The 23,925-nt window shown below is 29.5% G+C and overlaps 1 protein-coding gene across 2 annotated transcripts in view; it reads left to right on the top strand.

Moving 5' to 3' along the window:
• The window catches only part of LOC135951934 (fibronectin type-III domain-containing protein 3A-like), a 387,209-nt gene that overhangs the window by 18,221 nt on the left and 345,063 nt on the right, over nt 1-23,925 (top strand). The window contains exon 1 of one of the 2 annotated variants that reach the window (XM_065501688.1): nt 20,409-20,412. The exons of the other annotated variant lie outside the window; for it this stretch is intronic. The gene's annotated coding sequence lies outside the window, so the exon portion shown is untranslated. Of the gene's footprint in view, nt 1-20,408; nt 20,413-23,925 lie in introns of those variants that run through there. 2 annotated transcript variants of the gene reach the window in all.

Here is a 23,925-nt window from a genome sequence, read left to right as displayed (position 1 = left end):
CAAATTACTGAACATTTCAAATATTTGGTGTATAAATTAAAAATGCGAGATTCACAACAGATAACCTATCCTTTGGAACATGGTTTATGTTTTTAATAACTTATATGTCATTTTGAAGGGTACATATCTGTCATTTATACTCACTTACGGTGTTTTCTTTTCTGCCAAAAAATGTTGCCAATTTAGTTTGTACCATTTATTAAAGATTTCCCACGCCCTCATAATGCGTTACATTTTTAACGATCATAATAGAACAAAAACAATTACCAGTTATGCAATTTTCATTTATGTTGGTTTTAAATATTCTTTGCTTGCATTTTAACCTTAATGTCAACAGCAGAACTGCTTTACGCACGTCAACAGCAACATACCTGGGTATGTTCATACGTTTTGTATGGTGAATGGCAAGTCGTTAGCATAAAAATGCCAATATCTAACTCGTTTGTTAGAATATCTGTATTATTTTTTTTTTATTTTCTTAGAAATAGACAAAAGGTTCAAAAATTTTATGATAATCAGTTTTACCTTTACATTTAGTCATTGTGCTTTTTATTGAGTTTTTGCAAAGATACAAATTTTTTAAATTAAAATTATTTTTTTTTTATTAATAGTTCTTAATGAAATTTTACAGTTATATAGACTTTTCTATTAGATATAGAAAAATAAAAACAACTTTTGAAATTTGTAATCAGCAATGCTGTAATTCCCAAAAAAGTTTTGAAAAATCCCAAAAATGGTATTTTTTTGTTTTTTTGCTATAATATCCACACCAGGAGCGTTGTTATTGGAACCCTTTATAAAATAATTAAGAACATATTTGGCCATCTAAAATAGGTTACTTTATTTTGATATCGACTATGCGATTTGAGAATTTTTGCCCTAAAGTTGAATTATACATAAAAAGTAGGCGTTATTTGAATGGACCTGATCCCCTTCGTATCAACAATTTTGAAGTTTATTTTCATTTAAAATATTTAGTGTAAAGTTTGGTTTTGCAAAAAGTATAAATTCCTAATACATCTTCTTTGAAATTTTTTAGATAACTTAAAAATAAAAAAGTTATTTTTTCCCAAAAACTAGCGAAAAATCACCTTTTAAAATGTTTATACCCTAAACCACCATAGTGGGGAGGGTATTATACCTTAAAGTATACCGATCGACTTAGAATCACTTTCTCAGTCGATTAAACGATGTCCGTCCGTCTGGTTGGCTGGCTGGCTGTCCATGTAAACCTTGTGCGCAGAGTGCAGGTCGCAATTTTGAAGATATTTCGATCAAATTTGGTACATATTATTTCTTCTGCCCAAGCACCAAGCCTATTGAAACTGGCTGAAATCGGTCCATAATTTCACTTAGCCCCCATACAAATGTCCTTCCGAAATTGGACTTTATCGGTCATAAATGTTTAATTTATAAATGTATATCCACAAATTGCGCTCCAAATAAGTTTTATATGTACAAAATTCATGCCACCAAATTTTGTTACGATCGGTCCATAATTAGTCATAGCTCCCATATGGACCCGCTTCCGAAAATCACTTTAATGTGAATATCTCGCTTAAAAATGTTGGTATACTCACAAAATTCAACATAGTAAACTTTAATATAGACATAAATCACACGACCCAATTTCATGGTGATCGGTCCATAATTGGTCATAGCCCCCCTATAAGGCCCCCTTCCGAAAATCACTCAAAAATATAAATTATTGAAATTTTAAAAGAAAAATGTTTTTGCTCTTTTACTTAGTGCAGGGTATTATATGGTCGGGCTTGACCGACCATACTTTCTTACTTGTTTAAATTCAAATACATGTAACTTTGGAGTCAATCACGATTTTTAAATAGCTCTTTTTTAGTTTGACATATTCATTTGTTGTTAGTCTAATAAAATATAAATGGAGAAAATCGGTATATATTTGGTCCCGCTGTTATCAAAAATGTGATGGGTAAAAACGTTGAAAAATGCTATACTTTTCAGGTATGTATGCTGTTGACGTAAGGGTGCAACTTTGTAAATAGACTTTATCTTAAGACTTTTAATCAAACTTGGAACAATTGCGGAAAACAGTTTTGGCTAAGATATCAAGAAATTTCAAGTCGATCCGAATATCCAGTTCAGAGATACAGCATTTTGAAAATGTAAAACATACCCAGGTATGTTGCCGTTGACATAAAAGTTAAACTATTTCATTAACACTTCATTAGCTTCAAACACAATAACAAGAAAAACTGTTTAAAAAGTAGTGCCTTTCTTACCCTTTGATAAAATTTAGACTGAAAAATGTAGCATTTTTTTGGGGTTTTAGGGCAACATTATTTGAAAAGAACACTACAGGGTAAACCAAACTACATTTTTTTCAGAAAAGAACACAAAAAAGTATAAAAGGCATAATTTATGTCAGAAAAGAAAACTCTATTAGTTATTGATTTTTATACTGCAAACAACAACGTTTTTTTTTTTGATTAAAAAATGTCGATGCTTTTGCAAAAAAAAGCTTCATATGCGGGAAGTTTTGCTTTAATTCGTTAATTTGAAAAAAGTGCCCCTGAAGCACACCAATGAATGTGTTCCATCGGTTTCAAAGATAAAGATCGCCCAGGCCAGTTTAAAAAGCTATGAAGTTGGTGGGACCCAATGGGTCCTATCTATTATGAGCTGCTGAAATCTGACCAGACCTTCACAAGGAACCTGTACCGAACTCAACTGTTTCGATTGATGAGATAATTGGCCGAAAAATTTCAAGAATTAGAAGCATTACTCCATGAAGATTATTGTCAAACTCATCAAGGGCTTGCAAAATCAAAAAACAAATTTCAAATAAAATTGTTTTCACAAAAAATTAAAACTTGTTTTAAAAATTTTGAAATGATTATTAAAAAAAAAATTTTTTTTACCCAAAAATATTTAAAATTTGTATTTTAGAGTATAATTTGGTAAGGGTATATAAGATTCGGTACAGCTTGTTTCTCTTGTTTTTGGAATAATGAGGGTTGCTCACATCATTCATATTTTATCGTGTTATTATTTTATGACATACGACTTTATGACTTCCTTGTGAATACCCTAAATATAGGAAAAAGTGTTATTTTAAAATGAACCCTTTTGGGCCCTTTGTTAGCTAACATCCAGCATCTCATTTTACTACCCAAAAATAGCCCAACAATGTCTGAATATTGATATTTAAGTCGTTTAATATTTATGTGAGTTTAAGCTAAAAAATTCTCAGACAATTTAACAATAAACTCATATTTGTTTTAACAAAAAAAAAAAAAAAAGAAAAATACATAAATACAATAAAACACTACTAAAACAAATTCACAAAAAACCAACTCTAAAACATAAAATAAATACTGGTAACAAAACTATATATTACACCGCAAAATGGATAAAACAGAGCAAGCAGCAACAACAAATTGTAGCAGTATTAACAAAGAAAGAAATACAGACCAGACCAGACCACCCAGTTTAGACAAACTAAAGTCAGCTAAATAAAAAAAATATAAAGCAACAACAAGACTGGGCTAAAAGATAAATGAAGCCAAATGCTAAAATGGACAATAAGACAATAAGACAGTGGTGGTTGCTTGGTACATTGAAATACAGTATAGGGGTAAATATAAAACAAAAAACCAAAACTGAAATTGTAGAAAAATAAAACAATAGAAAACTAGAAACAGCATTTTTGCCTTTATCTATAAAACTAGCAAAAGAAATGAGAATTTTTGCAAAAAATAACAAAAAAAAAAAAACTGAAACAAATTTCAAGTTTGCGTATACATAAATTATCAGATGAAATCCCAGTTAAAGCTGGAAGAAAAATGGCACAAAAATTATTTAACGCCTTTTTTTGTGGATTCTGACAAACCCTTGAAAAATGCCAGCTCAAAAGAAACGCACACAAGAGAAATACCAAAAAAAAATTCACCAACAACAATGATTAAATATGTACTACAGTTAAACACAAAAGTAAATAAATTAGAAAAAATTAATAGAAATACACAACATAACTACGAAAAAATATTTTATTAATACAAAAAAAATCTTTTAAAATTCTTATTTTTATAGAAAAAATAAAGTGGCTATTTACTTTTTAGCATAACTGTATAATCTTCTACCCCACTACTACCTAATATAAATCGTATATTAGCATTAAAAACAAACTTAAAGGACTTGGTAACAAGCTAAATACAATACAACAACTAAATTCTTTAGAGACCTCTTAAGGAATTCATGAAAACAGGATGTTCAAATAGCTCAAACTCAAACAGCCCTCGTAGAGTCATGAAAATAATCTTGTTACACTAGCAAGACAAAAATAAAGATTAGATTATGACCAAAATGATTTTAGAGTAGAAAAGGGATTATTATTTTTTTCTTCTTTCTTTTAGTTGTTTTTTTTCTCTGGTGCGGCAAATTACTTACACACACTTACTCATTCCATAAACATACGCACTCGAAGGACCAAAAAGAAAAAGGACATTCGATTAACATAAAAATTAAATTATGGCTTTTCACTGGGACCCATAAAAATAAAAGAAATCTAATAGTATTTAGTTGAATGAAATAATTTTTATGACAATGTTTCAAGAAACAACCAAAAAATAATCCAATAGAAAAATGTCCATTAATGTCCATTTTGGTCATAGAAAATGGAAACAAATATTCTCCCATTTTGCCAGAATTTCTTAAGGTTGAAACACATTTGTCCAATTCACAATCGGTGTCGTAGCATTTTATGTCATAAATATTTTTCCAACAAATTTTTCGAAACAAAATATTAATAAAAAAAAAAACATTACGACATACAACGATACGACACCGATTGTGAAGTGGACAATTGAATTACTCCTGAAAATTTAATAGAAACAAAAAAACATTAAAATATAAAATTTTCCTAACAACTAGAATTAATAAAATAAATGAAAGATTCAAGAACCAATTTAATTTTATTCCCAAAAAATGTACTAAAAATTTATAAATTTGTTAAAAAGAAAAAAGAAATATGCAAAATATTTGTTCTAAAATTTGAATGAATTTTTAGTACTAAAAATGTTGAATATCACTATGCGACAAATAGTAGGGTCAGTGATCGGCGGGGGTTCTGCCCAATGGGAAATGTTAGATCGTTAAAAGAAAAGTTATACGTGTCCCGGCGTTTCCGTGGATCAGGTCTAGGAATCGAGATATATCGATTGGAAATTAGTATATATAATATAGGAAAAATTGTATTTTTTTGCCTTTTTCATGCATTTTGACTATCTAAATATCCGAATATCGCAAAGTTATGTTCAGTAAAGCTGTTTAGCTCAACGCTGGCTACAACATAGTCAATAAAGTAAAGTGGTATTTTCATTGAGTGGATCCCTGGAAAATCAGTTTTTCATAATTTTTTCGTTAGTTGTCTTAATAAAAATTTTTCTAAATTATTTTTTTTTAAATTTTTTTTTTTTAAAAATTTTTTTTTTTGGAAAAAAATGTATGACAAAAAAAAATTTTTTATGAAATAAAAATTCGGGTTAAAAAATATTTTTCCCGATTTTGACCCATTGTAGTCCAACTTACTATAGCCTTATCTACATCGTTGCAATGGACTTTGAAATATCTATCATTAGATATCCATATTGTCTATATTAATGACTTAGTGATCCAGATATAGATCAAAAATAGGTCAAAAATCGAGGTTGTCCCGGTTTTTTGCTCATATCTCCGTTATTTATGAACCGATTTTGCTGATTTTAAATAGCAAACTTCTCGAAAGCATGTCTGATAGAATTATTGAAGATTTGGATGCCGAAGATATATGGGGTCTTCAGAAAATTGATTTCAACAGACAGACAGACAGACAGACAGACAGACGGACATGGCTTAATCGACTTCGCTATCTATAAGGATCCAGAATATATATACTTTATAGTGTCGGAAATGAAAAATGTAGAAATTACAAACGGAATGACAAACTTATATATACCCATCTCACGAAGGTGAAGGGTATAAAAATAGGCAAAGTTTATAGTATTAAATATAAACAAAGTTTTGGAGTACTAAAAATATATAAAATTTTAAGCACTAAAAATACAAAAATTTCAAAATCTAAAAATAATTTCTGACTGACTAAAAATGGGCGGGTTCGAAATAGTGGGCGTCAAAAGTAAATAGTTGTCGAAGAAATAAATAAATAATCACTTATATTGGGTGATTCATCGTGAAGTTTGATTCATAATGTAAATTAAAACACATAGATTTGAAATTGAACCTAAGATTTATTATCGGTTAAAAGAACAATTTATGGCATTTACTGTTTGAAAATTATATCATGTAAGTGTTGGCCATGTCTGAGGTAGTCCATTTTGGACTACCTCAAATAACAAGAGTAATGTTGGCTTCCAAAGCGTCAATCGAAGCTGACTTATTCCTGAAGACCTCAGACTTTTCATATCTCCAGAGAAAATAGTGCACAGGTGTGATATCGCACGATCTAGGTGGCCAATTTATCGTAGCAAAACGTGAAATTAAGTGCTCACCAAAATGATTTCTCAACAAGGTCAATGTTTCACAAGCTGTATGGCTTGTAGCGCCGTCTTGTTGTAGCCAGAGCTTATCGATGACACTTTAAGGCCGAGATGTGTACGTAAGATACGCGAAGTTGTCAAATACGACAGGCCAAGCTGCTGAGAACGATGTCGATTCGTCACGGTTTTCGCGTACACTCTCAGCTACAGCTGCTATATTCGCTTCACTACGTGCTGGTTGTGGTGTAACCGGTCGAGTATCAACCACTCATGTGGCAATAGTGGTTTCAGTAGGTCGATTCTGCGCACCGTAAGTTCCTCGAATCGCATGAAAACCATTTATCACAGAACAATTTGGATACGCTGCACAGAGGGAGTGGTCGCAGAGCGCTGAAATTTGGCACAGAGAATTATATGGACCAAACTAAGAAAAAAATAAAATTTTATCAAAATCGACCACGCCCACTGCCCATACAGTCTAAATGGATTTTTTCGTAATCCATTAGAAATTTGGTACATATATTTTCTGAAACAAAACAAGAACGTATGCCGAGTTTCAATAAAATCGGCCATGCCCACCGCATACCGCCCATGCAATCCAAATGCAATACATTTTTGTATAAAAATTATAAGGAATGGTCGTAGAGCATTGAAATTTGACACCGAGAATTATATGGACTAAATTAAGAAAAAAAATAAATTTTATCAAAATCGACCACGCCCAACGCCCACTGCTCATACAATCCAAATAGATTTTTTCGCATAAAATTTTTCTTCTTTTGTTTTTTGAAACAAAAGAAGAACGCATGCCGAGTTTCAATAAAATCGGCCATGCCTACCGCCCACGAAACCCATACATAGATTAGAATTTTTTTGATATTTCGTTTATTATTCGACAAAAAATTTTAAGTTTTCATCCTGTTCCTAAAACTATTTTTTCTTTTAATCGAAACAAGACACTCCCAACTTTCATTTTATTAAAGAAACAGCTTGGGGGAAAGTGGGGCTACATTTTTTTTCTCCATGGAAAATCAAAAATAAAATAATTTTTAGAGGCTTATAGATTTGGGCATATCTTCTTAACGGTTTATGATATCCCCATAATTTTTTTTTTGTATTTATGGAGAAATGTTATATTTTTAAAATATGTTAAAGGTAAATGGTATTATTAGGAAAATTATACATATATAAACCACTGAATTGCTTGAAAATATAAGTAAATTTTTTCTAACACCCTTGCATGGATTTTACTTAAATTTTAAAAAAATAAAATAAAATTTTTTCTTAAAACTATAAGTGTACATTTCATCTTTAAACATTTCTCTACAAAACTGCATCATTTGGTTTTTAAAATTTAGTGTTTGAAAAATTGACTTTTTAACACCAAAATCCCTCTGTGCACTGTTGTGGTGTGAGTTTTTCCATGATGATTTGACAAACGATACGGAAAAAAATTGACAAATCGTGATGTAAAAAAAAGCATATTGAAAATCAAACATCACGATGAATCAACCTTTATATTAGACCGACGGAAACCGGTTAGTTTAGATAATAACCAAGTCATTATTCGATTACTTCTTAGTAATGCATACGGTATGAGTAGTCATTATTCAGTAATTGCAAGTAATTAACTAGTTTTTGTTGGGTAAGGATTTAAAATGATTCGATCTGCTTAATTCAAATCTATTTGTAGTTATTTAGAGAAAAATGTTGCTGCTTAAATGTAAATATTTTAAATTATTACTTTTAAATTATTTTTAATACTACAGAGGAAAAATCTAAAAATAATGAATTTCTTATTATTTCACGAAGATTGACTAAAAATGGAAGGCTTTGGAACAGTGGGCGTGGCATCTCCCATATAAAGTAAATAGTTATCGAGGAAACAAAATGTTGTTATTCAATAATTGCAAGTCATTATGTAATTTTTGTTGGTTAAGATTAAAAATTTAAATCTATTTTTGGTTATTTAGCAAAAAATGTGGCTGCTTAAATGTTTATAAAACATTTTCAGCTCTTAATTTTCAAATCTGTTTACTACTGTTTCCGTATTTGTTCTTTTGCAAAATCTTATTTTCTATGACAGTGAACACTTTTTAAGTACTTAAAGAAACTCTTTTGATAATTTTTCCCTAAATTACATTTTTAATGGAGTTTTTTTTGCAAAAAGAGTTGCAGAGCTGTTTTTCATTACTTTTTAGATTATTATGCTGCTTTAAACATGGCTAAAGACTTGTGTGCAGTAAATTTCCAACGAGCTTTTAGATTTTCTAAATTTTGTTAAACCCTTCACACATACTAAACTAAATAAACTGGAAATTTAATGTAAAAATATTCCATTACTATTACTTCCATAGAATTTACTAAAAAATTTTCTTCCTTTGTGTGTTGTATTTGAAATAGAGTGTTTGAGAGGGTTGGTGTATAAGCATCAGTTTACGCTACTTTTGTTTAACAAGATCAGCTCTTTGTATAGCTTTTGAATGTGAGTGTTTGTGCAAAAATAGTTTCCTTCTAGCAGAAATACTATTTCAAACAATTTATTTGCAAATATTTGTATTTGTATGCGCATATATATTGCGTCATATGAGTCTATAAGTAAATGTGTGTGTGTTTTAATTTTATTTCCTCTGTTGTGTGTGTTTTTTTTTTCCTGCCTCTTTTCATATAAAACACAATTTTTATTTTATTTCCTTTAAAATATGATTTTAGTCGCCTTGATGTGTGTATTTTCACACATACATTCATATTTATTTATTTTTTTTGCACATGTTTGTGTAAATTTTATTATGTATGTGTAATAAGAATCTAAAAAAGGAGGAATAAAATAAAAAAAAAAAAAATAGAAAAACACAAAACAAGTGATTTAGTTTTTAGCTGAAAATGTTGCAGTACAAAAGTTATTGAAATAGATTTTTCTGTTTGTTGTTATGTTTTCTAGTTGTTTATGGAGATAAAACTTAAGACCATAAATACGTACAACACAAGCAAACAGACACAAATACACTCATAGTCATAAAAAATATATTCATTTATTTCGCAACAAACGTATATACTTTAATACTCATACTCTTATATTTATATTCGAAGCTAGACTGAGCAGTTAAGTGACAACTGTCAACACGCTAGATTACATGTTAGGTATAAAGTAAACAATGGACTGCTTTCTGCATTAGAAAGAGTACATACATAATGAAAATCATCAATATCGGTTAAGATTAAAAAAAGTTATATAACAAAATATGGGACAATCGAAAAAAAATAAAAAAAATTTTATAATTATTATGTTTGTGTAAAACACTCTTACAGCAAAAATAATAAACCAAAATTATTGAAATTCATGTAGAATATTCCTCATTGTCCTAAGTAGTTGGGTATTGAAAATCGTCAATATCAGTTCACAGCAATAGAAGTTATAAATCAAATTGAGAGACTATCCCGAAAAAAATATTTATCATTTTACTGAAATCAAGTTTTAACATTCTAAAAGTTGATTGTTGTTGTAGTCTGGTTTATAAGTTGTTGTTGTAGTCTTGATAGTTGTTGTTTGGGCGACAATGTTGAACTTTTAGAAGCCTTTTCGTACCAACCCTCGTACAACTCAGCTTAGCTGCTATATATTCCTTTTAAAAGGATTTTAGGGGAACATGTTTGTTTTTTTTTACAAGTGAGTGTTTGATTTTTGCAAAAATATATCGAATATGTACAATAGATAAAGCAATTGATTTTGATGTGGTTGAGAGGATTTGAATGATGCAGTGATTTCTTTTTTTTTTTATTATACGCTTATTCTATATACTTTTTCTGTAGTTTTTTTGCTTTGATTTTTTTGTGTTGGTTTAACAAACATAGAAATAATAAAAAGCATTTGTTAAATTAACCCATCTCGTCTAACTGCTTTAACATAAAACATATAGAAAACTCCTCCCTGATTTAGCTAAGGGAATACGAAAAAAAAAACAAAATACGAAAGTAGATGCAAACATGTTGTTAAAGAAAAGTTTTGAGACTTTAAATGGTAAATCATACAGAATCTGTAAGTAAAAATGCTTGAAATTGTAAAAGAAAACAAAAAACCTATTACAAAATTTAAGGAAATATGTGGAAAATCTAGGCAAATAATGGTTACAAAATGTTTAACACCAAATCTAAAGTGTTAAATGGTTTAAAGTTAAAAGAATTTTTGGAATAAATTCTAGGAAAATTTTAAAATATTTAAGAAATCTAAAAATTTAGCAGTTTAATGTGAACTTATATATTTTCTTTCTTGCTATTGGCTTTCTCAGCAATCTTCTGTTACACAGTACAACATTTTTCAGTTCATTGCTTTGGGACTCAATTCTGACATTTGCATGTGAAAGTAGCCCCAAAAATAAGAACTTCTGCATCATTAGTTTTGTCAAGTTGGCTGCCGTATTAATTTAATGGCCATACGAATTTTTTTTCCTCAAGGTGGATTTTTATCACTTTTTCTATATTTTAGCACGGTTATATCTCGTATACCGTACGGAATATCTCTTTTGTGGCTGAAGCAAAGTTGTAGATATTGAATAGTAGAAAAAAAGTACGGAACATACCTACCCGAAAAAGATGCATCCAGTGCCTTAAAAATCGCCAAAATGCCCATTTTTTATATTTTTTAACCAATTTTTCACCTTTTTTGCTCAATAGCTGGATTACAAATGCAATTATGGACTGATCACCATGAAATTAGGTCGTGTGATTTGTGTCTATATAAAAGTTATTTATCATGAATTTTGTATGTATACCATAATTTTTTACAGATTTATGCACTTTAAAGTGATTTTCGGAAGCGTGTCTTTTATGTGAGCTATGACTAATTATGGACCGATCATAAACAAATTCGGTACATATAATTTGTTCGGCCCAAGGACGAAAACTGTTGAAATTGGCTGAAATCGGTTCATTATATCACCTAGCCCCCATACAAATGTCCTCCCGAAATTGGACTTTATCGGTCATAAATGTTTAATTTATATATGTATATTAGAGTGCTCCAAAAAAATAAAATTGCGAATTTTGACCGTCCCCCCGTCTAGAATTGTTCTATGTATTGTAGAAACACATTGTGTAAAATATTAGGATGATAGGATAACGTTAACTGGTGGCGCAACGACGCTGAAGTTTTGATGTGCGTTTACAAGGGGCAAATATGCAATTTTTTCAGTTTTTGTAAAAATTTTGCCATTAAATAATGACTTTTACAATTTAATTTAAAAAAATCGAAATGTGTACGTAATTGTCGTTATAATAAGATATAAAAGACAAAAATTGGTGAAAAAATGTTAAAGTTATTAAAAAATCGCCAGGCCATTAACGTGTCTCAGGCCACTAGAACAAGAAATTTATGAACAAAATTAACATATTTTGAGAAATATTAAAATAAAAGCTTATTTTTACTTAAAATATATCCATATTTACTTGTATATGAGTTTTTGTCCTCGTAGGATACCGTTAACCTATTCGCAGGTATGACCAAAAAAATTAAATTTTTTTAACGGCAGTTTCAAAACTCCAATTTAAAATTTTTCAAAATTTTGTTAAACAAATTTCAGAATTTTTTGATCATCACATGGGGATTTATTGACAACATAATAGGGAATAAAAATGTGAAAAAACTATGTCAATACCTCCTATAGTTTTTCCGTACCTGCGATATAAATTTTGCGATTTTCGAGAAAAACTAATTTTTTGGCCATATTTTGGGGAATGACCAGAATTTCATTACTGTAATGATTTTTAAGTAAAAGCTATTCAGAATAATATAGTCCAGGTAATTTTTAATATAGTCTGAAAGTTTTACTAAAATCGGAAAACTTTAACCCTTAAATCGTGAAGGTCAAAGGTAAATTTTTTCAATATTTGGAATTCCTCATGGAAAGATAGCGAAATATATATTTTTGGGCCGATTTTGATGAAACTTAAGAAAAATATAAAATGAAGTCTAGTATTCACAATAACAGTACAAAAATGGAAATTAACGCTTAAGAGTACTTTAATTTTTTTGGTCATACCTGCGAATAGGTTAACGGTATCCTACGAGGGCAAAAACTCATATACAAGTAAATATGGATATATTTTAAGTAAAAATAAGCTTTTATTTTAATTTTTCTCAAAATATGTTAATTTCGTTCATAAATTTCTTGTTCTAGTGGCCTGAGACACGGTAATGGCCTGGCGATTTTTTAATAACTTTAACATTTTTTCACCAATTTTTGTCTTTTATATCTTATTATAACGACAATTACGTACACATTTCGATTCTTTTAAATTAAATTGTAAAAGTCATTATTTAATGGCAAAATTTTTACAAAAACTGAAAAAATTGCATATTTTCCCCTTGTAAATGCACCTCAAAACTTCAGCGTCGTTGACCCACAAGTTAACGTTATCCTATCATCCTAATATTTTACACAACGTGTTTCTACAATACATAGAACAATTCTAGAGGGGGGGACGGCCTGTACCTAGAAAGTTTTTTTCGTCCATACAATCTTGGAGCACTCTAATGTATATACACAAATTTCGCTCCAAATAAGTTTTATATATACAAAATTCATGTCAAAAAATTTTATTATGATCGGTCCATAATTATTCATAGCTCCCATATAAGACCAGCTTCCGAAAATCACTTAAAAGTGAATAAATCTGTTAAAAATTATGGTATACATACAAAATTCATGATAAATAACTTTTATATAGACACAAATCACACGACCTAATTTCATGGTGATCAGTCCATAATTGGATTTGTAATCCAGCTATTGAGCAAAAAAGGTGAAAAATTGGTAAAAAATTTAAAAAAAAAATTGGCATTTTTGCGATTTTTAAGGCACTGGATGCACCTTTTTCGGGTAGGTATGTTCCGCACTTTTTTTTCTACTATTCAATATCTACAACTTTGCTTCAGCCACAAAAGAGATATTTCGTACGGTATACGAGATATAACCGTGTTAAAATATAGAAAAAGTGATAAAAATCCACCTTGAGGAAAAAAAATTCGTATGGCCATTAAATTAATACGGCAGCCAACTTGACAAAACTAATGATGCAGAAGTTCTTATTTTTGGGGCTACTTTCACGTGCAATTGTCAGAATTGAGTCCCAAAATAATGTGTTGTACTGTGTTATTCAAAACACTGGGCAGAATGATATTTATTACTGGCCCTGCTAAAGACATCTTTGGAAATCTTGGGTTCTTCAAGGTTTCCTGTAAACATCACCTGTAGACAGACGTTTGGCTTCATTTAAATAAATAATCATGTTTTACACAGCTTGTAGTTCCATAAGCTTCAAAAATATATAATTTTGGAATTATGAGATTTTTTGTATGGCAAAATTTAAGGAAATATTCCCATTTCCCTCCATATATTATTTCTAACAAATCCCCTTTCTAAACTAGGAAATAATTCCGGATTTAATTAACAATTTCCCCATTTCTTTTTTGTTGTGTGTGTTTGTGTTTATTTTAATTAACACTATAAAGTGTCATAATTTTCTAATTATATTTATAAATTTCCTTGTTTTTTCTTTGTTCAAACCTTAATTTAAATATTATTTTAATTCATGTAAATAAAATTTAAATTTAAATATTGAATATTAATCCTATTATAATCATCCGCTAAACGTTTGTTAATAAACCATTTAAGCACGCTTATTGTCAATTTAAGTTTTAATTAATTTATGTAAATATTTTTATTGTCTTTATTGAAATTCTATGCCAAGCATTCGTTTAAACAAAAATAACAGAAATGACAATACTACTTTTTTTTTATATTCAAACATACACTATTGTACATAACAATTTTAATTTATTTATTTTTGTGTGAAAAAAAAACCAACACATTTTGTTTCAATCAAACATAAACAATCATTGTCAACTGGCTAAATAGAAATACAATATCAGTAAAAAAAGGGGAAGGTAAGCCTATAGAATTTAAGCAAAGAATCTTTAAAAATGTATAAATTAAAAATGGTCCTTCGAACCCCAAAACAAGGAATATGCAAATTTAAGCACGCTTATTGTGTTTAAGTTTAAGTTAAAAAGGGAAGGAATAAAGTCTGGAACAAAAGCAGACAATTTAAATTTCGAAAAAAAATTATTTTGTAGGGTTCGAAGGACCATATTTAAAGTTTAATTTAAATGAAAAGCCTTTGTTATTTTCACAGTAAGAATTCAATGTGTATTTAGTTATTAACATTAAATTATTACTATTGAAATAACAAATGTTTGTCTTATAAATAATGGCTTTAATATGGTCCTTCGAACTCTACAAAACAAGATTTTTCCTAATTTGCTAGATTGTCTGCTTTAATTCCAAAGCTTTTTAAAGAGAGAAGGAACTATAATCTGAAATTAAAGCAAACAATTTAGCAAATAAGGAAAAACTTATTTTGTAAGGTTCGAAGGACCATATTAAAACCATTATGTATAATGACAAGCCTTTGTTATTTTAATACTAATAATTTAATATGTATTTGGTTATTAACATTCAATTTTTTTAATATTAAAATAACAAAGACCTGTCATTTAAATGTTGCTTTAAAAATGGTCCTTCAAACCCTATAAAAAATTGTTTTGCTACATTGTCAGCTTTAATTCCAAACTTCACTTTTTAAAAAGAGAAGGAACAATAATCTGAAATTAAAGCAAACAGTTTAGCAAATATGTAAAAACCTATTTTGTACGGTTCGAAGGACCATATTAAAACCATTATTTATAAGACAAGACTGTTATTTTAATAATAATAAAAATTTAATGTGTATTTAGTTATTAACATCAATATTTTAATATTAAAATAACAAAGACTTTCCATTTAAGTGATGCTTTAAATATGGTCCTTCGAACCCTACAAAACAAGATTTTTCTTAATTTGCTACATTGTCTGCTTTAATTCCAAACAATTGTTTCTTCACTTTTTAAAAAGAGAAGGAACAATAATCTGAAATTAAAGCAAACAGTTTAGCAAATATGGAAAAACCTATTTTGTAGGGTTCGAAGGACCATATTAAAACCATTATTTATATGACAAGCCTTTGTTATTTTAATAATAAGAATTTAATGTGTATTTAGTTATTAACATTAAATTTTTTTGATATTAAAATAACAAAGGCTTGTCATTTAAATGAAGCTTTAAATATGGTCCTTCGAACCCTACAATACAAGATTTTTCTTAATTTGCTACATTGTCTGCTTTAATTCCAAACTTCACTTTTTAAAAAGAGAAGGAACAATAATCTGAAATTGAAGCAAAACATTTTGCAAATAAGGAAAAACTTATTTTTTAGGGTTCGAATGACCATATTAAAACCATTATTTATAAGACAAGACTTTGTTATTTTAATAATAATAAAAATTTAATGTCTATTTAGTTATTAACATTAATATTTTATTAGTAAAATAACAAAGGCTTGCCATTTAAATCACGCTTTAAATATGGTCCTTCGAACCTTACAAAACAAGATTTTTCTTAATTTGCTACATTGTCTGCTTTAATTCCAAGCTATTGTTCCTTCACTTTTTAAAAAGAGAATGAACAATAATCTTAAATTAAAGCAAACAATTTAGCAAATAAGAAAAACTTATTTTGTAGGGTTCGAAGGACCATATTAAAACCATTATTTATATGACAAGCCTTTGTTATTTTAATAATAAGAATTTAATGTGTATTTAGTTATTAACATTTGTTATTTTAATATTAAAATAACAAAGGCTTATCATTTAAATGAAGCTTTAAATATGGTCCTTCGAACTCAACAAAATAAAATTTTTTCCTCATTTCCTAGATTATCTGTTTTAATTCCAGACTATTTTTCCTTCCCTTTTTAACTTAAACTCTGATAAATTTCTAAATTATTTGTTAAAGGGTTCGAAGGACCATTTCTTTCCCCAATTTGCTAGATTTTCTGCTTTAATTCCTGACTACTGTTCCTTCCCTTTTTTAACTGCTACAGTTTCTCACTTTTAGATAAATAAACAAAAAAAGAACACACTTGAAAACTAGCAACATTTTTCTATTATGTTTTGTTTTACTTGCTTTCCGTTTATTTCATAGAAATTTCAAACCTAGAAATATAGACTACATATTTGATATATGTAGTAAATAAAAACTCAATTTACTTTATAAATCTACAGGAAATTGTATCACATCACATCTAATCCACGAAAAATAAAAACGAATATGAATAAAAAACTAAAATACACTGGCAGAAAAGTAGGAAAGCAGGATCTTGCATGTTTCATATACATCAGCTCAACAGCATCAATAATGGGAAAAGTGGAGAAAAAATACAGAAATCTCAGAAAAAAAAACGAACAAACATTTGATGTATGATTCATAGTTTGATTTATCACTAGTTCTTTTTTCGTGCTAAACTATCTTCTCATCATCATGCACTTTGAATTGTCGTGGGGAATGTTTAGAGGAACAAACAAAACATTGGAAACAAAAATAAATAAATCTGTTCACAATGAAACAAATAAAACTTTTAATTTGTTTTATTTGCCTGACATGTAGGTTATATTCAGATATGGAGCCAACTATAAATAACTGCAGGATTAGCAAATATATCCAAGTCATGCTAAATTTATAGTGACATTTTTAGAGTTCCAAAACAATTCTTAAAATTTCCACACAAAAATCTCTAAAATTCAAATGATTAGATTGCTATTGAAAAGTGCAAAAAATATGGTCCTTCGAACCAAAACTCCTAATAAATAAAACAATTGATTTTGATGGAATTTGAATGATGCAGTGATTTCGATATATTTTTTCTCTGGTTTTTTTCGCACAGATTTTTTGTGTCGATTTAACAACCATAGAAATAATTAAAAGCATTTGTTAAATTAACCTATCTTCTAACTGCTTTAACATAGAACATATACAAAACTCCTCCCTGATTTAGCTAAGGGAATACGTAAAAAACAAAATACAAAAGTAGATACAAAAATGAGTTAAAGAAAAGTTTAAAGTCTTTAAATGGTAAATCGTACAGAGTTTGTAAGTAAAATGAAACTAAAAACCCATTACAAATTTTCAAAGAATTTAAGGAAATATGTGGAAAATCTAGGCAATTGATGTTAGAAAATGTTTAACACTAATTCTAAAGTGTTAAGTGGTTTCAAGTTAAAAGAATCTTAAAAATGAATTCTTGAAAAATTGCAAAACATTTAAGAAAACTGGGAATTTAGCAGTTTAATTTGAACTTATTTATATTCTGTTTCGCTACTGTTTTCCTAAGCAATCTAAGGATATGAATATCCAGGCCTGCTAAAGACTTCTTTGGATAACTTGGGTTCTTTAAGGTTGCCTGTAAATGTAATTCCTAGAGATACAATGGCCACTTGGGTCATTAATAATACTAAAAGATAAGTATTAAAAATGAGGAATTTTTTAAATTTTTTAGTTTTTATTTTGCAACATTTGTACAATATAAATTTATTCAAAGTATTGGCCATTGTTAGCTATGAACTTTTCTCAGCTATCTGGCAATATATTGATTTCACGCCAACAGTACTCCTCATCTTTTGAGGCCAAGAAAAAATCAATTTCGGAAACTCTGTTCGGAAGTGATCATTCGGATAGGGGCATGGTCTGGACTATGAAGCGGGAGAGGCAAAGGTTTCCAACCACTTCCTTGTAAATAGTTTTCAACAGGTATTGCAGAATGTGGCCTAGCGTTGTCATGATGGAATATTGCGGTTTCAATATTCTGATTCATCGCTTCAAATGAATCAGTTGCAATCGAGGCAGACTCCCTGTGATGGTCTGGCCAGATTTCAGCGGCTATTAATAGATAGCACCCTTTTGCTTTCACAAAATATAGAGAATTACCATAGAGCCATGGATATTTGGCTTTGGTGTCGATTCGGCTGGTTGGCCGGTCTTCACATAGGATCTCTTACGCTTCGGGTTATCGTAATGGATCCATTTTTCATCGCAAGTAATCATTCGGTGTAAAAATTGTTTTCTTTTATAGTGTTGAAGATACATTTCAGGCAGACAAAATCGTTTGTCAAGGTCTCTCAACTTCAATTCGTATGATATACAATTTCCCTGCTGTTGAATGAATCCTGCTGCTTGCCAACGCTTTGGAATTGCTGATTGAGTAGCTCCCCATGATTTTGCATGCTCTTATGGAGTTTGATACAGGTTCCCTGTGATGGTCTGTCCAGATTTCAGCAGCTCATAATAGATAGTACCCTTTTGCTCCCACCAAATATAGAGAATTACCATAGAGCCATGGATATTTGGCTTTGGTGTCGATACGGCTGGTTGGCCGGGTTTCACTTACGATATCTTACGCTTCGGATTATCGTATTGGATGCATTTTTTATAGCAAGTAATGATAGGGTTCAAAAATGATTTTCTTTTAAAGCGTTCAAGCATCATTTCAGGCAGACAAAATCGTCTGTCAAGGTCTGTCGTATCACATCTAATTTCCCTGTTTTTGGATAAATTCAGCTGCTTGCAAACGTTTTGAAATTGCAGCTTGAGGAGCTCCCAATGCTTTTTCAAGCTCTTGTTTAGTTTGACAATAATCTTCATGGAGTAATCTTTGGAGACAATCTTGGTCTTCAAACTTTTTTGACTGGCCTGGACGATCTTTAACTTCCATGGCAAAATAACCACTTCTGAACCGCACAAACCATCTCCAGAACATTGAAACCGATAGAACACATTCACCATAAGCTTTGTTGAACAATCGTTAAGCTTCAGTGGTACTTTTTTCAAATTAAAGAAGTAAAGCATAACTTTCCGCATATGACGCTTTGTTGGCACAAAATTGGAAATTTTCGAAGCGAAAAAAACTCAATAACTACGAGAGAATAAATGACAGATATGTACCCTTCAAAATGACATATAAGTTATTAAAAACAAGAACCGCGTTTAAAATAAATGCCATCTATTGCAAATCTCGTATTTTTAATTGTGAGAAAAATATGGTCCTTCGAACCCATAAAACTCCTAAACAAGTTACCATTAATAAAAAAAATATTTTCCATTATTGAGTTCATTTTGTAATATTAAAAATAATTATGATTTATTTAGTTAAACAGTTTTGCAATCTACAAAATATAAATTAAACACGTAATGTCTGCTTTTACGTTTTTAAAATTACATTTACACTATAGGAGTTCATAGCCGCGCTATGTTGCATTTTAATTTTGACACCAAAAAAAAAAACATACAATTTTTGGAAAATCAATTTCAAATTTAAAACAGTCACATTCATATTTGTAAAATGTCCAGTGAATCACATTTTATTGTCTTGTTGTGCTAGGACATTTGAAAAATTTGTATTTGTTCACAGTTATTGATTTAAAGCGAGTAAAAAAAAGTAGTTAGCATATAGGGATTATTGAAATGTCCATGACATTTAATAAAGGAAAATACTTTACTTTACTTTTACCGTATTTATACAGGCAGAAAAACACATAAATCATAAAAATCTGCATTAAGGCAGGGATGTAAAGGAATTTTTTTTACAGTAATGAATTTGACTTCAATGAAGGGGGCTTCCCATAGGGGCTTCCAGACTTTGACAGTTGATATAGGCTATATTGTGGAAGCTATATATGTCCAATTGGCTGGCATTTATTCAGTTTGTCCTGCCAAATCATCATGATTGATAACAATGGTTTTATCAAAATGGATGTTATGTTCTGGGGTTCTGTTCTGTTCAAATGTCAGCAGTTTGTTAACAGACAATCTGCTGACATTTCACTAAATGTATAAGGATTTAAATTTTTATTTGGAATGCAAAGTTTTAACCCAAAACTTCATTAACTTACATGCTGTCCTTTAAATTACTTTTTGAAATTATCGATTTCATAATATTTTCCCCAAAAAAATTCAGTGTGAAATTCAACAGCCAAATAAACAACCAAAAAATACATTATCACATTTACAATGACATTTAAAAATCTCTCTTTCTCTCGCAGACCCATATAAAACCACAGGCTATGACAAAAAATCATTACAAAAGATATTTCCAACAAATCATATTATAGATTATTACATGTTACCGCAAATAACTAACAGACACAGAGTTATACCTATTGGCCTGACCCTTTCAGGCAAAATCATGAAATTTTATTAGAAAAGTACCCTGCATATGCATAATTTGTACTTCCTTCCCCCCTAAACTTCCTCTCTGCTAATAGTGGGTCGTTGTAATTTATGTCATATTTGTAAGGTTTTGTTGTAGCAACAGCATGTAAACGTGGTTAAAATACTACTTCTACAATGAGTACCATATATTTAACTGGTAGTATGAATAGTATTTGCTTTACAGCAAAAAAAATAAAAACATTTAGGCATTTAACGGGTATTTAGTCTCTAATACAGCACACTCAGTTTTTGGCCTAAAGTATTAATGGCCAAAATGGTCAACTGTATGGCCGATGGATGGCTACTGGTCATTAGGTGGGTCCTGAATTTGCACCTTTTTGGATTTTCAAATCTATATGGTGGCTAGTCAAGCCTTTTTATACCCTTCACCTTCGTGAGAAGGGTATATATAAGTTTGTCATTCCGTTTGTAATTTCCACAATATAATTTTCCGACCCTATAAAGTATATATATTCAGGATCTTTATAGATAGCGGAGTCGATTAAGCCATGTCCGTCTGTCTGTCTGTCCGCCTGTCTTTTGAAATCAATTTTCTGAAGACCCCAGATATCTTCGGGATCCAAATCTTCAATAATTGTGTCAGACATGCTTTCGAGAAGTTTCCTATTTAAAATCAGCAAAATCGGTCCACAAATGGCTGAGATATAAGGAAAAAACCAGGACAACCTCGATTTTTGACCTATTTTTGAACTATTTCTGGATTACTAAGTCATTAATATAGACAATATGGATATCTAATGATAGATATTTGAAAGACCTTTGCAGCGATATATATAACGCCATAGTAAGTTGCACCTACAATGGGTCAAAATCGGAAAACATATTTTTTAACCCGGATTTTTTTTTCACCAAAAAAAAATTTTAAAATCAAAAATAGTTTTTTAAAATTTAAAAAAAAATTGAAAGTTAAAAAAAAAAATTTAAAATAACAATTCGAAAAATTTTTTTTCCAAAAAATTAAAAAAATAAATTTTGTTTTCCTAAAAACATTTAAAATTTGTATTTTGAAATATAATATAAGATTCGGAACAACCGAATATAGCTCTCATACTTGTTTTACTGTAAAAAATTTATATATGAAAAATGGTCCTTCGAAACCTAAAACAAAGAATTTACAGAGTTTAATGTTTCAGAGTTTAAATTAAAAAGGAAAGGAACAATAGTCTAAAGTTAAAGCGGACAATTTAGCAAATTAGGAAAACAAACATATTTTGTAGGGTTCGAAGGACCATATTTCGGGCTATATTTTTAAGACAAGCCTTTGTTATTTTAATAGTACGAATTTTGAATGTTAATAACTAAATACACATTAAATTCTTACTATGAAAATAACAAAGCCTTGTCATTTAAATGAAGCTTTAAATATGGTCCTTCGAACCCAACAAAATAAGTTTTTTTTTCTTAATTTTCGAAATTATCTGCTTTTATTCCAGACTATTGTTCCATCCCTTTTTAACTTAAACTCTGAAACATCTGCAATTTCCTTGTTTTAGGGTTCGAAGGACCATTTTTCATTTATACATTTTTTATGGTTTATTTGCTTAAATTCTGTAGGCTTACCTATGAAATAAATGGAAAGCAAGTAAAACAAAAAATAATAGAAAAATGTTGCTAGTTTTCAAGTGTGTTCTTTTTTTTGTTTATTTATCTAAAAGTGAGAAACTGTAGCAGTTAAAAAGGAAAGCAACAAGTATTTGGAATTAAAGCAGACAATCTAGCAATAATCTATAAAAAAAATTATATATGAAAATGGTCCTTCGAACCCTAAAACAGAAAAATTTGCAGATTTTTCAGAGTTTAATAGTAAAAATTTAATGTTAATAACTAAATACACATTAAATTCTTCTGTGAAAATAACAAAGGCTTGTCATTTAAATGAAGCTTTAAATATGGTCCTTCGAACCCTACAAAACACGTTTGTTCCTAAATTGCTAAATTGTCTGCTTTAACTTTAGCCTATTGTTCCATCCCTTTAAAATTTAATTCATTCCTTTGGAAACTCATCTTAAGGAATAATTTAATTCCTTAATAAAATTAATTCCTTAAGATATTCTTTAATTCAAATGCTACTTTGATAAAACTCGAATGTGCAACTTCTAAACATCATACGATTTTGCTAAAATTGTCAATATTTAGCCTTTAGATGATGAAGACCAACGAAAATTGTAAAATTTCCAAATAAGTGCCACTCTACTCTACATGTTCTGGCAGGCATTAGTGTGCACACATTGTAAGTTTTTACAATAGTTTAGTTGAATATTGTATTTTTTGTTTGTTTTGGTGTCGCTGCTGCATATTTTTGTGGCTTAAAAATTGAGTCTAAATGCGATAAATATTGGTAAATTGTTTAATTTTCCATTGTAGATTTTTCTCGTTAACAATATTAATTTAAATAAACTGTTCAAGTGCGTTTATTCATGTATGATTTTAAGTGCGCTGATGAGTGTAGTGCACGCACGCACTTGGTTACTCTTGGTTGGTTGGTTCACTGGCGGCTGGGGTTCATGGTCTAGTAGTAAAATGCATATTAAATCTAATTATGGTTACCAAATATGGTGGCTAGTCCTTAATATGTAATGTGACAGGCAAAATGGTGATTTAATGATCAAAGTTAAATAAAAAGTATGAAAGAATTATGAGTAGTTAAGTCTAGATTTTAGTAATAGTACACTCTAATTTTTCCGTTAGATTATTCATGAAACTTCTAGAAGATGCTGCTGTATATATAAATAATAAGAGCGAGTTGTGAGTGAGTCAGTGTAGCGTAAACGCTTTAATGTGTGTGTATCAAAACTGTTGTGTAATACATGAAGAGTTGTTAAAAATGTTTAATCTACTGGTCGCTTTTTGGCAAATTCTTCCAAACTTTTGGATTTTCACCCAAATTTGGTTTGTTCATTTTTTTTTTAAAATCAATTTATTCTGTTATCCTCTACACTGTTCCTATACTGTGAGTCTAGTACTTAAATATTTAAACAGTTTTGTGTTGCGTAGAGTGTGGTTTTAATTGGAAAATATGGTTTTAAATATTAGAAAACCACTGGCAACAAAAACATTAAAATCATATTAAATTTTTTTGGGCAAGACAAAAAAAAATAGAGAAAAAAACATTGCCTAAAACTAATGGCCATGTTTTTAGAAACCGCTTAATTTGAACTCATTTTTTGGAAAATGTTGTTGTGTCTACAGAAAGACACAAAGTAAATAAAACAAAATAATTTCAAATTTAAATCATTGTAATGGAAATTTTGATCAAA

Source organism: Calliphora vicina, chromosome 2, assembly GCF_958450345.1.
Source record: "Calliphora vicina chromosome 2, idCalVici1.1, whole genome shotgun sequence".
Classification (NCBI taxonomy): Eukaryota; Metazoa; Arthropoda; class Insecta; order Diptera; family Calliphoridae; genus Calliphora; species Calliphora vicina.
Note: the sequence above shows the minus strand (reverse complement) of the source record. Positions and strands in the feature narration are given on the sequence as shown.